The sequence below is a fragment of the Hoplias malabaricus genome, unplaced genomic scaffold (genome assembly GCF_029633855.1).
Source record: "Hoplias malabaricus isolate fHopMal1 unplaced genomic scaffold, fHopMal1.hap1 scaffold_377, whole genome shotgun sequence".
Taxonomy (NCBI): domain Eukaryota; kingdom Metazoa; phylum Chordata; class Actinopteri; order Characiformes; family Erythrinidae; genus Hoplias; species Hoplias malabaricus.
This window is the reverse complement of record NW_027101144.1, coordinates 16,060-26,588: the sequence shown is the minus strand read 5'-3', so window position 1 is coordinate 26,588 and position 10,529 is coordinate 16,060. Positions and strand designations below refer to the sequence as shown.

The 10,529-nt window shown below is 40.8% G+C and overlaps 29 non-coding genes and 3 pseudogenes across 29 annotated transcripts; all 32 read left to right on the top strand.

The window, feature by feature from the left end:
• Positions 1-144: 144 nt before the first annotated feature.
• Positions 145-263, top strand: LOC136684799 (5S ribosomal RNA). Its single transcript, XR_010799863.1, has one exon. It is a non-coding gene; the product is annotated as a 5S ribosomal RNA (ribosomal RNA).
• Positions 264-470: 207 nt separating this feature from the next.
• On the top strand, positions 471-589 carry LOC136684878 (5S ribosomal RNA). The gene has a single exon (XR_010799934.1). It is a non-coding gene; the product is annotated as a 5S ribosomal RNA (ribosomal RNA).
• A 205-nt stretch (positions 590-794) lies between these two features.
• On the top strand, positions 795-913 carry LOC136684877 (5S ribosomal RNA). Its single transcript, XR_010799933.1, has one exon. It is a non-coding gene; the product is annotated as a 5S ribosomal RNA (ribosomal RNA).
• A 207-nt stretch (positions 914-1,120) lies between these two features.
• Positions 1,121-1,239, top strand: LOC136684876 (5S ribosomal RNA). Its single transcript, XR_010799932.1, has one exon. It is a non-coding gene; the product is annotated as a 5S ribosomal RNA (ribosomal RNA).
• Positions 1,240-1,446: 207 nt separating this feature from the next.
• On the top strand, positions 1,447-1,565 carry LOC136684875 (5S ribosomal RNA). The gene has a single exon (XR_010799931.1). It is a non-coding gene; the product is annotated as a 5S ribosomal RNA (ribosomal RNA).
• A 207-nt stretch (positions 1,566-1,772) lies between these two features.
• LOC136684874 (5S ribosomal RNA) lies at positions 1,773-1,891 on the top strand. The gene has a single exon (XR_010799930.1). It is a non-coding gene; the product is annotated as a 5S ribosomal RNA (ribosomal RNA).
• A 207-nt stretch (positions 1,892-2,098) lies between these two features.
• LOC136684872 (5S ribosomal RNA) lies at positions 2,099-2,217 on the top strand. The gene has a single exon (XR_010799928.1). It is a non-coding gene; the product is annotated as a 5S ribosomal RNA (ribosomal RNA).
• A 208-nt stretch (positions 2,218-2,425) lies between these two features.
• LOC136684871 (5S ribosomal RNA) lies at positions 2,426-2,544 on the top strand. The gene has a single exon (XR_010799927.1). It is a non-coding gene; the product is annotated as a 5S ribosomal RNA (ribosomal RNA).
• Positions 2,545-2,752: 208 nt separating this feature from the next.
• Positions 2,753-2,871, top strand: LOC136684822 (5S ribosomal RNA). Its single transcript, XR_010799886.1, has one exon. It is a non-coding gene; the product is annotated as a 5S ribosomal RNA (ribosomal RNA).
• A 220-nt stretch (positions 2,872-3,091) lies between these two features.
• Positions 3,092-3,210, top strand: LOC136684870 (5S ribosomal RNA). Its single transcript, XR_010799926.1, has one exon. It is a non-coding gene; the product is annotated as a 5S ribosomal RNA (ribosomal RNA).
• Positions 3,211-3,419: 209 nt separating this feature from the next.
• On the top strand, positions 3,420-3,538 carry LOC136684821 (5S ribosomal RNA). The gene has a single exon (XR_010799885.1). It is a non-coding gene; the product is annotated as a 5S ribosomal RNA (ribosomal RNA).
• A 206-nt stretch (positions 3,539-3,744) lies between these two features.
• Positions 3,745-3,863, top strand: LOC136684869 (5S ribosomal RNA). The gene has a single exon (XR_010799925.1). It is a non-coding gene; the product is annotated as a 5S ribosomal RNA (ribosomal RNA).
• A 207-nt stretch (positions 3,864-4,070) lies between these two features.
• On the top strand, positions 4,071-4,189 carry LOC136684868 (5S ribosomal RNA). Its single transcript, XR_010799924.1, has one exon. It is a non-coding gene; the product is annotated as a 5S ribosomal RNA (ribosomal RNA).
• Positions 4,190-4,397: 208 nt separating this feature from the next.
• Positions 4,398-4,516, top strand: LOC136684820 (5S ribosomal RNA). The gene has a single exon (XR_010799884.1). It is a non-coding gene; the product is annotated as a 5S ribosomal RNA (ribosomal RNA).
• A 221-nt stretch (positions 4,517-4,737) lies between these two features.
• LOC136684867 (5S ribosomal RNA) lies at positions 4,738-4,856 on the top strand. Its single transcript, XR_010799923.1, has one exon. It is a non-coding gene; the product is annotated as a 5S ribosomal RNA (ribosomal RNA).
• A 222-nt stretch (positions 4,857-5,078) lies between these two features.
• LOC136684866 (5S ribosomal RNA) lies at positions 5,079-5,197 on the top strand. Its single transcript, XR_010799922.1, has one exon. It is a non-coding gene; the product is annotated as a 5S ribosomal RNA (ribosomal RNA).
• A 208-nt stretch (positions 5,198-5,405) lies between these two features.
• On the top strand, positions 5,406-5,524 carry LOC136684865 (5S ribosomal RNA). Its single transcript, XR_010799921.1, has one exon. It is a non-coding gene; the product is annotated as a 5S ribosomal RNA (ribosomal RNA).
• Positions 5,525-5,735: 211 nt separating this feature from the next.
• On the top strand, positions 5,736-5,854 carry LOC136684864 (5S ribosomal RNA). The gene has a single exon (XR_010799920.1). It is a non-coding gene; the product is annotated as a 5S ribosomal RNA (ribosomal RNA).
• Positions 5,855-6,076: 222 nt separating this feature from the next.
• Positions 6,077-6,195, top strand: LOC136684830 (5S ribosomal RNA; annotated as a pseudogene).
• A 209-nt stretch (positions 6,196-6,404) lies between these two features.
• On the top strand, positions 6,405-6,523 carry LOC136684805 (5S ribosomal RNA). The gene has a single exon (XR_010799869.1). It is a non-coding gene; the product is annotated as a 5S ribosomal RNA (ribosomal RNA).
• Positions 6,524-6,728: 205 nt separating this feature from the next.
• LOC136684863 (5S ribosomal RNA) lies at positions 6,729-6,847 on the top strand. The gene has a single exon (XR_010799919.1). It is a non-coding gene; the product is annotated as a 5S ribosomal RNA (ribosomal RNA).
• A 207-nt stretch (positions 6,848-7,054) lies between these two features.
• LOC136684861 (5S ribosomal RNA) lies at positions 7,055-7,173 on the top strand. The gene has a single exon (XR_010799917.1). It is a non-coding gene; the product is annotated as a 5S ribosomal RNA (ribosomal RNA).
• Positions 7,174-7,381: 208 nt separating this feature from the next.
• LOC136684829 (5S ribosomal RNA) lies at positions 7,382-7,500 on the top strand (annotated as a pseudogene).
• A 209-nt stretch (positions 7,501-7,709) lies between these two features.
• On the top strand, positions 7,710-7,828 carry LOC136684804 (5S ribosomal RNA). The gene has a single exon (XR_010799868.1). It is a non-coding gene; the product is annotated as a 5S ribosomal RNA (ribosomal RNA).
• A 205-nt stretch (positions 7,829-8,033) lies between these two features.
• Positions 8,034-8,152, top strand: LOC136684860 (5S ribosomal RNA). Its single transcript, XR_010799916.1, has one exon. It is a non-coding gene; the product is annotated as a 5S ribosomal RNA (ribosomal RNA).
• Positions 8,153-8,359: 207 nt separating this feature from the next.
• Positions 8,360-8,478, top strand: LOC136684859 (5S ribosomal RNA). Its single transcript, XR_010799915.1, has one exon. It is a non-coding gene; the product is annotated as a 5S ribosomal RNA (ribosomal RNA).
• Positions 8,479-8,686: 208 nt separating this feature from the next.
• Positions 8,687-8,805, top strand: LOC136684828 (5S ribosomal RNA; annotated as a pseudogene).
• A 209-nt stretch (positions 8,806-9,014) lies between these two features.
• On the top strand, positions 9,015-9,133 carry LOC136684798 (5S ribosomal RNA). The gene has a single exon (XR_010799862.1). It is a non-coding gene; the product is annotated as a 5S ribosomal RNA (ribosomal RNA).
• Positions 9,134-9,340: 207 nt separating this feature from the next.
• LOC136684858 (5S ribosomal RNA) lies at positions 9,341-9,459 on the top strand. Its single transcript, XR_010799914.1, has one exon. It is a non-coding gene; the product is annotated as a 5S ribosomal RNA (ribosomal RNA).
• Positions 9,460-9,666: 207 nt separating this feature from the next.
• On the top strand, positions 9,667-9,785 carry LOC136684857 (5S ribosomal RNA). The gene has a single exon (XR_010799913.1). It is a non-coding gene; the product is annotated as a 5S ribosomal RNA (ribosomal RNA).
• A 207-nt stretch (positions 9,786-9,992) lies between these two features.
• On the top strand, positions 9,993-10,111 carry LOC136684855 (5S ribosomal RNA). Its single transcript, XR_010799912.1, has one exon. It is a non-coding gene; the product is annotated as a 5S ribosomal RNA (ribosomal RNA).
• Positions 10,112-10,319: 208 nt separating this feature from the next.
• On the top strand, positions 10,320-10,438 carry LOC136684802 (5S ribosomal RNA). The gene has a single exon (XR_010799866.1). It is a non-coding gene; the product is annotated as a 5S ribosomal RNA (ribosomal RNA).
• The last annotated feature ends 91 nt before the right edge of the window (positions 10,439-10,529 follow it).

Sequence of the window (10,529 nt, the reverse complement as noted above, 5' to 3'; positions counted from 1 at the left end):
AAACTACAAAAAAAAAAAAACGAACTGGAAAGCCAATCATTTTCATTTGAGGTGTCAGGTGGTCTACCGTTTACAGGCAGCTCTAAAACAAGTATTACTCTTAGAAGAGTATATAGAAATAGTCTTCTACAGCCAGCAGTGATCGCTTATGGCCATACCACTCCTTGAAAGCCCGATCCCGTCTGATCTCGGAAGCGAAGAAGAGTTGGGCCTAGTTAGTACTTGGATGGGAGACTGCCTGGGAATACTAGGTGCTGTAAGCTTTTTAGCTTAAGCTTCTATTATAAAGACAGTAACCACAGTCATTTAAACACAAGAGAAGAAGAAAACTACAAAAAAAAAAAAACGAACTGGAAAGCCAATCATTTTCATTTGAGGTGTCAGGTGGTCTACCGTTTACAGGCAGCTCTAAAACAAGTATTACTCTTAGAAGAGTATATAGAAATAGTCTTCTACAGCCATCAGTGATCGCTTACGGCCATACCACTCCTTGAAAGCCCGATCCCGTCTGATCTCGGAAGCGAAGAAGAGTTGGGCCTAGTTAGTACTTGGATGGGAGACTGCCTGGGAATACTAGGTGCTGTAAGCTTTTTAGCTTAAGCTTCTATTATAAAGACAGTAACCACAGTCATTTAAACACAAGAGAAGAAGAAAACTACAAAAAAAAAAACGAACTGGAAAGCCAATCATTTTCATTTGAGGTGTCAGGTGGTCTACCGTTTACAGGCAGCTCTAAAACAAGTATTACTCTTAGAAGAGTATATAGAAATAGTCTTCTACAGCCAGCAGTGATCGCTTACGGCCATACCACTCCTTGAAAGCCCGATCCCGTCTGATCTCGGAAGCGAAGAAGAGTTGGGCCTAGTTAGTACTTGGATGGGAGACTGCCTGGGAATACTAGGTGCTGTAAGCTTTTTAGCTTAAGCTTCTATTATAAAGACAGTAACCACAGTCATTTAAACACAAGAGAAGAAGAAAACTACAAAAAAAAAAAAACGAACTGGAAAGCCAATCATTTTCATTTGAGGTGTCAGGTGGTCTACCGTTTACAGGCAGCTCTAAAACAAGTATTACTCTTAGAAGAGTATATAGAAATAGTCTTCTACAGCCAGCAGTGATCGCTTACGGCCATACCACTCCTTGAAAGCCCGATCCCGTCTGATCTCGGAAGCGAAGAAGAGTTGGGCCTAGTTAGTACTTGGATGGGAGACTGCCTGGGAATACTAGGTGCTGTAAGCTTTTTAGCTTAAGCTTCTATTATAAAGACAGTAACCACAGTCATTTAAACACAAGAGAAGAAGAAAACTACAAAAAAAAAAAAACGAACTGGAAAGCCAATCATTTTCATTTGAGGTGTCAGGTGGTCTACCGTTTACAGGCAGCTCTAAAACAAGTATTACTCTTAGAAGAGTATATAGAAATAGTCTTCTACAGCCAGCAGTGATCGCTTACGGCCATACCACTCCTTGAAAGCCCGATCCCGTCTGATCTCGGAAGCGAAGAAGAGTTGGGCCTAGTTAGTACTTGGATGGGAGACTGCCTGGGAATACTAGGTGCTGTAAGCTTTTTAGCTTAAGCTTCTATTATAAAGACAGTAACCACAGTCATTTAAACACAAGAGAAGAAGAAAACTACAAAAAAAAAAAAACGAACTGGAAAGCCAATCATTTTCATTTGAGGTGTCAGGTGGTCTACCGTTTACAGGCAGCTCTAAAACAAGTATTACTCTTAGAAGAGTATATAGAAATAGTCTTCTACAGCCAGCAGTGATCGCTTACGGCCATACCACTCCTTGAAAGCCCGATCCCGTCTGATCTCGGAAGCGAAGAAGAGTTGGGCCTAGTTAGTACTTGGATGGGAGACTGCCTGGGAATACTAGGTGCTGTAAGCTTTTTAGCTTAAGCTTCTATTATAAAGACAGTAACCACAGTCATTTAAACACAAGAGAAGAAGAAAACTACAAAAAAAAAAAAACGAACTGGAAAGCCAATCATTTTCATTTGAGGTGTCAGGTGGTCTACCGTTTACAGGCAGCTCTAAAACAAGTATTACTCTTAGAAGAGTATATAGAAATAGTCTTCTACAGCCAGCAGTGATCGCTTACGGCCATACCACTCCTTGAAAGCCCGATCCCGTCTGATCTCGGAAGCGAAGAAGAGTTGGGCCTAGTTAGTACTTGGATGGGAGACTGCCTGGGAATACTAGGTGCTGTAAGCTTTTTAGCTTAAGCTTCTATTATAAAGACAGTAACCACAGTCATTTAAACACAAGAGAAGAAGAAAACTACAAAAAAAAAAAAAACGAACTGGAAAGCCAATCATTTTCATTTGAGGTGTCAGGTGGTCTACCGTTTACAGGCAGCTCTAAAACAAGTATTACTCTTAGAAGAGTATATAGAAATAGTCTTCTACAGCCAGCAGTGATCGCTTACGGCCATACCACTCCTTGAAAGCCCGATCCCGTCTGATCTCGGAAGCGAAGAAGAGTTGGGCCTAGTTAGTACTTGGATGGGAGACTGCCTGGGAATACTAGGTGCTGTAAGCTTTTTAGCTTAAGCTTCTATTATAAAGACAGTAACCACAGTCATTTAAACACAAGAGAAGAAGAAAACTACAAAAAAAAAAAAAACGAACTGGAAAGCCAATCATTTTCATTTGAGGTGTCAGGTGGTCTACCGTTTACAGGCAGCTCTAAAACAAGTATTACTCTTAGAAGAGTATATAGAAATAGTCTTCTACAGCCAGCAGTGATCGCTTACGGCCATACCACTCCTTGAAAGCCCGATCCCGTCTGATCTCGGAAGCGAAGAAGAGTTGGGCCTAGTTAGTACTTGGATGGCAGACTGCCTGGGAATACTAGGTGCTGTAAGCTTTTTAGCTTAAGTTTCTATTATAAAGACAGTAACCACAGTCATTTAAACACAAGAGAAGAAGAAAACTAAAAAAAAAAACAACAAAAAAAAAAAAACGAACTGGAAAGCCAATCATTTTCATTTGAGGTGTCAGGTGGTCTACCGTTTACAGGCAGCTCTAAAACAAGTATTACTCTTAGAAGAGTATATAGAAATAGTCTTCTACAGCCAGCAGTGATCGCTTACGGCCATACCACTCCTTGAAAGCCCGATCCCGTCTGATCTCGGAAGCGAAGAAGAGTTGGGCCTAGTTAGTACTTGGATGGGAGACTGCCTGGGAATACTAGGTGCTGTAAGCTTTTTAGCTTAAGCTTCTATTATAAAGACAGTAACCACAGTCATTTAAACACAAGAGAAGAAGAAAACTACAAAAAAAAAAAAAAACGAACTGGAAAGCCAATCATTTTCATTTGAGGTGTCAGGTGGTCTACCGTTTACAGGCAGCTCTAAAACAAGTATTACTCTTAGAAGAGTATATAGAAATAGTCTTCTACAGCCAGCAGTGATCGCTTACGGCCATACCACTCCTTGAAAGCCCGATCCCGTCTGATCTCGGAAGCGAAGAAGAGTTGGGCCTAGTTAGTACTTGGATGGCAGACTGCCTGGGAATACTAGGTGCTGTAAGCTTTTTAGCTTAAGCTTCTATTATAAAGACAGTAACCACAGTCATTTAAACACAAGAGAAGAAGAAAACTACAAAAAAAAAAAACGAACTGGAAAGCCAATCATTTTCATTTGAGGTGTCAGGTGGTCTACCGTTTACAGGCAGCTCTAAAACAAGTATTACTCTTAGAAGAGTATATAGAAATAGTCTTCTACAGCCAGCAGTGATCGCTTACGGCCATACCACTCCTTGAAAGCCCGATCCCGTCTGATCTCGGAAGCGAAGAAGAGTTGGGCCTAGTTAGTACTTGGATGGGAGACTGCCTGGGAATACTAGGTGCTGTAAGCTTTTTAGCTTAAGCTTCTATTATAAAGACAGTAACCACAGTCATTTAAACACAAGAGAAGAAGAAAACTACAAAAAAAAAAAAACGAACTGGAAAGCCAATCATTTTCATTTGAGGTGTCAGGTGGTCTACCGTTTACAGGCAGCTCTAAAACAAGTATTACTCTTAGAAGAGTATATAGAAATAGTCTTCTACAGCCAGCAGTGATCGCTTACGGCCATACCACTCCTTGAAAGCCCGATCCCGTCTGATCTCGGAAGCGAAGAAGAGTTGGGCCTAGTTAGTACTTGGATGGGAGACTGCCTGGGAATACTAGGTGCTGTAAGCTTTTTAGCTTAAGCTTCTATTATAAAGACAGTAACCACAGTCATTTAAACACAAGAGAAGAAGAAAACTACAAAAAAAAAAAAAACGAACTGGAAAGCCAATCATTTTCATTTGAGGTGTCAGGTGGTCTACCGTTTACAGGCAGCTCTAAAACAAGTATTACTCTTAGAAGAGTATATAGAAATAGTCTTCTACAGCCAGCAGTGATCGCTTACGGCCATACCACTCCTTGAAAGCCCGATCCCGTCTGATCTCGGAAGCGAAGAAGAGTTGGGCCTAGTTAGTACTTGGATGGCAGACTGCCTGGGAATACTAGGTGCTGTAAGCTTTTTAGCTTAAGTTTCTATTATAAAGACAGTAACCACAGTCATTTAAACACAAGAGAAGAAGAAAACTAAAAAAAAAAAACAACAAAAAAAAAAAAACGAACTGGAAAGCCAATCATTTTCATTTGAGGTGTCAGGTGGTCTACCGTTTACAGGCAGCTCTAAAACAAGTATTACTCTTAGAAGAGTATATAGAAATAGTCTTCTACAGCCAGCAGTGATCGCTTACGGCCATACCACTCCTTGAAAGCCCGATCCCGTCTGATCTCGGAAGCGAAGAAGAGTTGGGCCTAGTTAGTACTTGGATGGGAGACTGCCTGGGAATACTAGGTGCTGTAAGCTTTTTAGCTTAAGCTTCTATTATAAAGACAGTAACCACAGTCATTTAAACACAAGAGAAGAAGAAAACTTAAAAAAAAACAACAACAAAAAAAAAAAAACGAACTGGAAAGCCAATCATTTTCATTTGAGGTGTCAGGTGGTCTACCGTTTACAGGCAGCTCTAAAACAAGTATTACTCTTAGAAGAGTATATAGAAATAGTCTTCTACAGCCAGCAGTGATCGCTTACGGCCATACCACTCCTTGAAAGCCCGATCCCGTCTGATCTCGGAAGCGAAGAAGAGTTGGGCCTAGTTAGTACTTGGATGGGAGACTGCCTGGGAATACTAGGTGCTGTAAGCTTTTTAGCTTAAGCTTCTATTATAAAGACAGTAACCACAGTCATTTAAACACAAGAGAAGAAGAAAACTACAAAAAAAAAAAAAACGGACTGGAAAGCCAATCATTTTCATTTGAGGTGTCAGGTGGTCTACCGTTTACAGGCAGCTCTAAAACAAGTATTACTCTTAGAAGAGTATATAGAAATAGTCTTCTACAGCCAGCAGTGATCGCTTACGGCCATACCACTCCTTGAAAGCCCGATCCCGTCTGATCTCGGAAGCGAAGAAGAGTTGGGCCTAGTTAGTACTTGGATGGGAGACTGCCTGGGAATACTAGGTGCTGTAAGCTTTTTAGCTTAAGCTTCTATTCAAAAAGACAGTAACCACAGTCATTTAAACACAAGAGAAGAAGAAAACTACAAAAAAAAAAAAAAAACGAACTGGAAAGCCAATCATTTTCATTTGAGGTGTCAGGTGGTCTACCGTTTACAGGCAGCTCTAAAACAAGTATTACTCTTAGAAGAGTATATAGAAATAGTCTTCTACAGCCAGCAGTGATCGCTTACGGCCATACCACTCCTTGAAAGCCCGATCCCGTCTGATCTCGGAAGCGAAGAAGAGTTGGGCCTAGTTAGTACTTGGATGGGAGACTGCCTGGGAATACTAGGTGCTGTAAGCTTTTTAGCTTAAGCTTCTATTATAAAGACAGTAACCACAGTCATTTAAACACAAGAGAAGAAGAAAACTTAAAAAAAAAAAACAAAAAAAAAAAAAAAACGAACTGGAAAGCCAATCATTTTCATTTGAGGTGTCAGGTGGTCTACCGTTTACAGGCAGCTCTAAAACAAGTATTACTCTTAGAAGAGTATATAGAAATAGTCTTCTACAGCCAGCAGTGATCGCTTACGGCCATACCACTCCTTGAAAGCCCGATCCCGTCTGATCTCGGAAGCGAAGAAGAGTTGGGCCTAGTTAGTACTTGGATGGGACACTGCCTGGCAATACTAGGTGCTGTAAGCTTTTTAGCTTAAGCTTCTATTATAAAGACAGTAACCACAGTCATTTAAACACAAGAGAAGAAGAAAACTACAAAAAAAAAAAAAAACGAACTGGAAAGCCAATCATTTTCATTTGAGGTGTCAGGTGGTCTACCGTTTACAGGCAGCTCTAAAACAAGTATTACTCTTAGAAGAGTATATAGAAATAGTCTTCTACAGCCAGCAGTGATCGCTTACGGCCATACCACTCCTTGAAAGCCCGATCTCGTCTGATCTCGGAAGCGAAGAAGAGTTGGGCCTAGTTAGTACTTGGATGGGAGACTGCCTGGGAATACTAGGTGCTGTAAGCTTTTTAGCTTAAGTTTCTATTATAAAGACAGTAACCACAGTCATTTAAACACAAGAGAAGAAGAAAACTTAAGAAAAAAAAACGAACTGGAAAGCCAATCATTTTCATTTGAGGTGTCAGGTGGTCTACCGTTTACAGGCAGCTCTAAAACAAGTATTACTCTTAGAAGAGTATATAGAAATAGTCTTCTACAGCCAGCAGTGATCGCTTACGGCCATACCACTCCTTGAAAGCCCGATCCCGTCTGATCTCGGAAGCGAAGAAGAGTTGGGCCTAGTTAGTACTTGGATGGGAGACTGCCTGGGAATACTAGGTGCTGTAAGCTTTTTAGCTTAAGCTTCTATTATAAAGACAGTAACCACAGTCATTTAAACACAAGAGAAGAAGAAAACTACAAAAAAAAAAAAACGAACTGGAAAGCCAATCATTTTCATTTGAGGTGTCAGGTGGTCTACCGTTTACAGGCAGCTCTAAAACAAGCATTACTCTTAGAAGAGTATATAGAAATAGTCTTCTACAGCCAGCAGTGATCGCTTACGGCCATACCACTCCTTGAAAGCCCGATCCCGTCTGATCTCGGAAGCGAAGAAGAGTTGGGCCTAGTTAGTACTTGGATGGGAGACTGCCTGGGAATACTAGGTGCTGTAAGCTTTTTAGCTTAAGCTTCTATTATAAAGACAGTAACCACAGTCATTTAAACACAAGAGAAGAAGAAAACTACAAAAAAAAAAAAAACGAACTGGAAAGCCAATCATTTTCATTTGAGGTGTCAGGTGGTCTACCGTTTACAGGCAGCTCTAAAACAAGTATTACTCTTAGAAGAGTATATAGAAATAGTCTTCTACAGCCAGCAGTGATCGCTTACGGCCATACCACTCCTTGAAAGCCCGATCCCGTCTGATCTCGGAAGCGAAGAAGAGTTGGGCCTAGTTAGTACTTGGATGGGACACTGCCTGGCAATACTAGGTGCTGTAAGCTTTTTAGCTTAAGCTTCTATTATAAAGACAGTAACCACAGTCATTTAAACACAAGAGAAGAAGAAAACTACAAAAAAAAAAAAAAACGAACTGGAAAGCCAATCATTTTCATTTGAGGTGTCAGGTGGTCTACCGTTTACAGGCAGCTCTAAAACAAGTATTACTCTTAGAAGAGTATATAGAAATAGTCTTCTACAGCCAGCAGTGATCGCTTACGGCCATACCACTCCTTGAAAGCCCGATCTCGTCTGATCTCGGAAGCGAAGAAGAGTTGGGCCTAGTTAGTACTTGGATGGGAGACTGCCTGGGAATACTAGGTGCTGTAAGCTTTTTAGCTTAAGTTTCTATTATAAAGACAGTAACCACAGTCATTTAAACACAAGAGAAGAAGAAAACTTAAGAAAAAAAAACGAACTGGAAAGCCAATCATTTTCATTTGAGGTGTCAGGTGGTCTACCGTTTACAGGCAGCTCTAAAACAAGTATTACTCTTAGAAGAGTATATAGAAATAGTCTTCTACAGCCAGCAGTGATCGCTTACGGCCATACCACTCCTTGAAAGCCCGATCCCGTCTGATCTCGGAAGCGAAGAAGAGTTGGGCCTAGTTAGTACTTGGATGGGAGACTGCCTGGGAATACTAGGTGCTGTAAGCTTTTTAGCTTAAGCTTCTATTATAAAGACAGTAACCACAGTCATTTAAACACAAGAGAAGAAGAAAACTACAAAAAAAAAAAAACGAACTGGAAAGCCAATCATTTTCATTTGAGGTGTCAGGTGGTCTACCGTTTACAGGCAGCTCTAAAACAAGCATTACTCTTAGAAGAGTATATAGAAATAGTCTTCTACAGCCAGCAGTGATCGCTTACGGCCATACCACTCCTTGAAAGCCCGATCCCGTCTGATCTCGGAAGCGAAGAAGAGTTGGGCCTAGTTAGTACTTGGATGGGAGACTGCCTGGGAATACTAGGTGCTGTAAGCTTTTTAGCTTAAGCTTCTATTATAAAGACAGTAACCACAGTCATTTAAACACAAGAGAAGAAGAAAACTACAAAAAAAAAAAAAACGAACTGGAAAGCCAATCATTTTCATTTGAGGTGTCAGGTGGTCTACCGTTTACAGGCAGCTCTAAAACAAGTATTACTCTTAGAAGAGTATATAGAAATAGTCTTCTACAGCCAGCAGTGATCGCTTACGGCCATACCACTCCTTGAAAGCCCGATCCCGTCTGATCTCGGAAGCGAAGAAGAGTTGGGCCTAGTTAGTACTTGGATGGGACACTGCCTGGCAATACTAGGTGCTGTAAGCTTTTTAGCTTAAGCTTCTATTATAAAGACAGTAACCACAGTCATTTAAACACAAGAGAAGAAGAAAACTACAAAAAAAAAAAAAAACGAACTGGAAAGCCAATCATTTTCATTTGAGGTGTCAGGTGGTCTACCGTTTACAGGCAGCTCTAAAACAAGTATTACTCTTAGAAGAGTATATAGAAATAGTCTTCTACAGCCAGCAGTGATCGCTTATGGCCATACCACTCCTTGAAAGCCCGATCCCGTCTGATCTCGGAAGCGAAGAAGAGTTGGGCCTAGTTAGTACTTGGATGGGAGACTGCCTGGGAATACTAGGTGCTGTAAGCTTTTTAGCTTAAGCTTCTATTATAAAGACAGTAACCACAGTCATTTAAACACAAGAGAAGAAGAAAACTACAAAAAAAAAAAAACGAACTGGAAAGCCAATCATTTTCATTTGAGGTGTCAGGTGGTCTACCGTTTACAGGCAGCTCTAAAACAAGTATTACTCTTAGAAGAGTATATAGAAATAGTCTTCTACAGCCAGCAGTGATCGCTTACGGCCATACCACTCCTTGAAAGCCCGATCCCGTCTGATCTCGGAAGCGAAGAAGAGTTGGGCCTAGTTAGTACTTGGATGGGAGACTGCCTGGGAATACTAGGTGCTGTAAGCTTTTTAGCTTAAGCTTCTATTATAAAGACAGTAACCACAGTCATTTAAACACAAGAGAAGAAGAAAACTACAAAAAAAAAAAAACGAACTGGAAAGCCAATCATTTTCATTTGAGGTGTCAGGTGGTCTACCGTTTACAGGCAGCTCTAAAACAAGCATTACTCTTAGAAGAGTATATAGAAATAGTCTTCTACAGCCAGCAGTGATCGCTTACGGCCATACCACTCCTTGAAAGCCCGATCCCGTCTGATCTCGGAAGCGAAGAAGAGTTGGGCCTAGTTAGTACTTGGATGGGAGACTGCCTGGGAATACTAGGTGCTGTAAGCTTTTTAGCTTAAGCTTCTATTATAAAGACAGTAACCACAGTCATTTAAACACAAGAGAAGAAGAAAACTACAAAAAAAAAAAAACGAACTGGAAAGCCAATCATTTTCATTTGAGGTGTCAGGTGGTCTACCGTTTACAGGCAGCTCTAAAACAAGTATTACTCTTAGAAGAGTATATAGAAATAGTCTTCTACAGCCAGCAGTGATCGCTTACGGCCATACCACTCCTTGAAAGCCCGATCCCGTCTGATCTCGGAAGCGAAGAAGAGTTGGGCCTAGTTAGTACTTGGATGGGAGACTGCCTGGGAATACTAGGTGCTGTAAGCTTTTTAGCTTAAGCTTCTATTATAAAGACAGTAACCACAGTCATTTAAACACAAGAGAAGAAGAAAACTACAAAATAAAAAAAAACGAACTGGAAAGCCAATCATTTTCATTTGAGGTGTCAGGTGGTCTACCGTTTACAGGCAGCTCTAAAACAAGTATTACTCTTAGAAGAGTATATAGAAATAGTCTTCTACAGCCAGCAGTGATCGCTTACGGCCATACCACTCCTTGAAAGCCCGATCTCGTCTGATCTCGGAAGCGAAGAAGAGTTGGGCCTAGTTAGTACTTGGATGGGAGACTGCCTGGGAATACTAGGTGCTGTAAGCTTTTTAGCTTAAGTTTCTATTATAAAGACAGTAACCACAGTCATTTAAACACAAGAGAAGAAGAAAACTTAAGAAAAAAAAACGAACTGGAA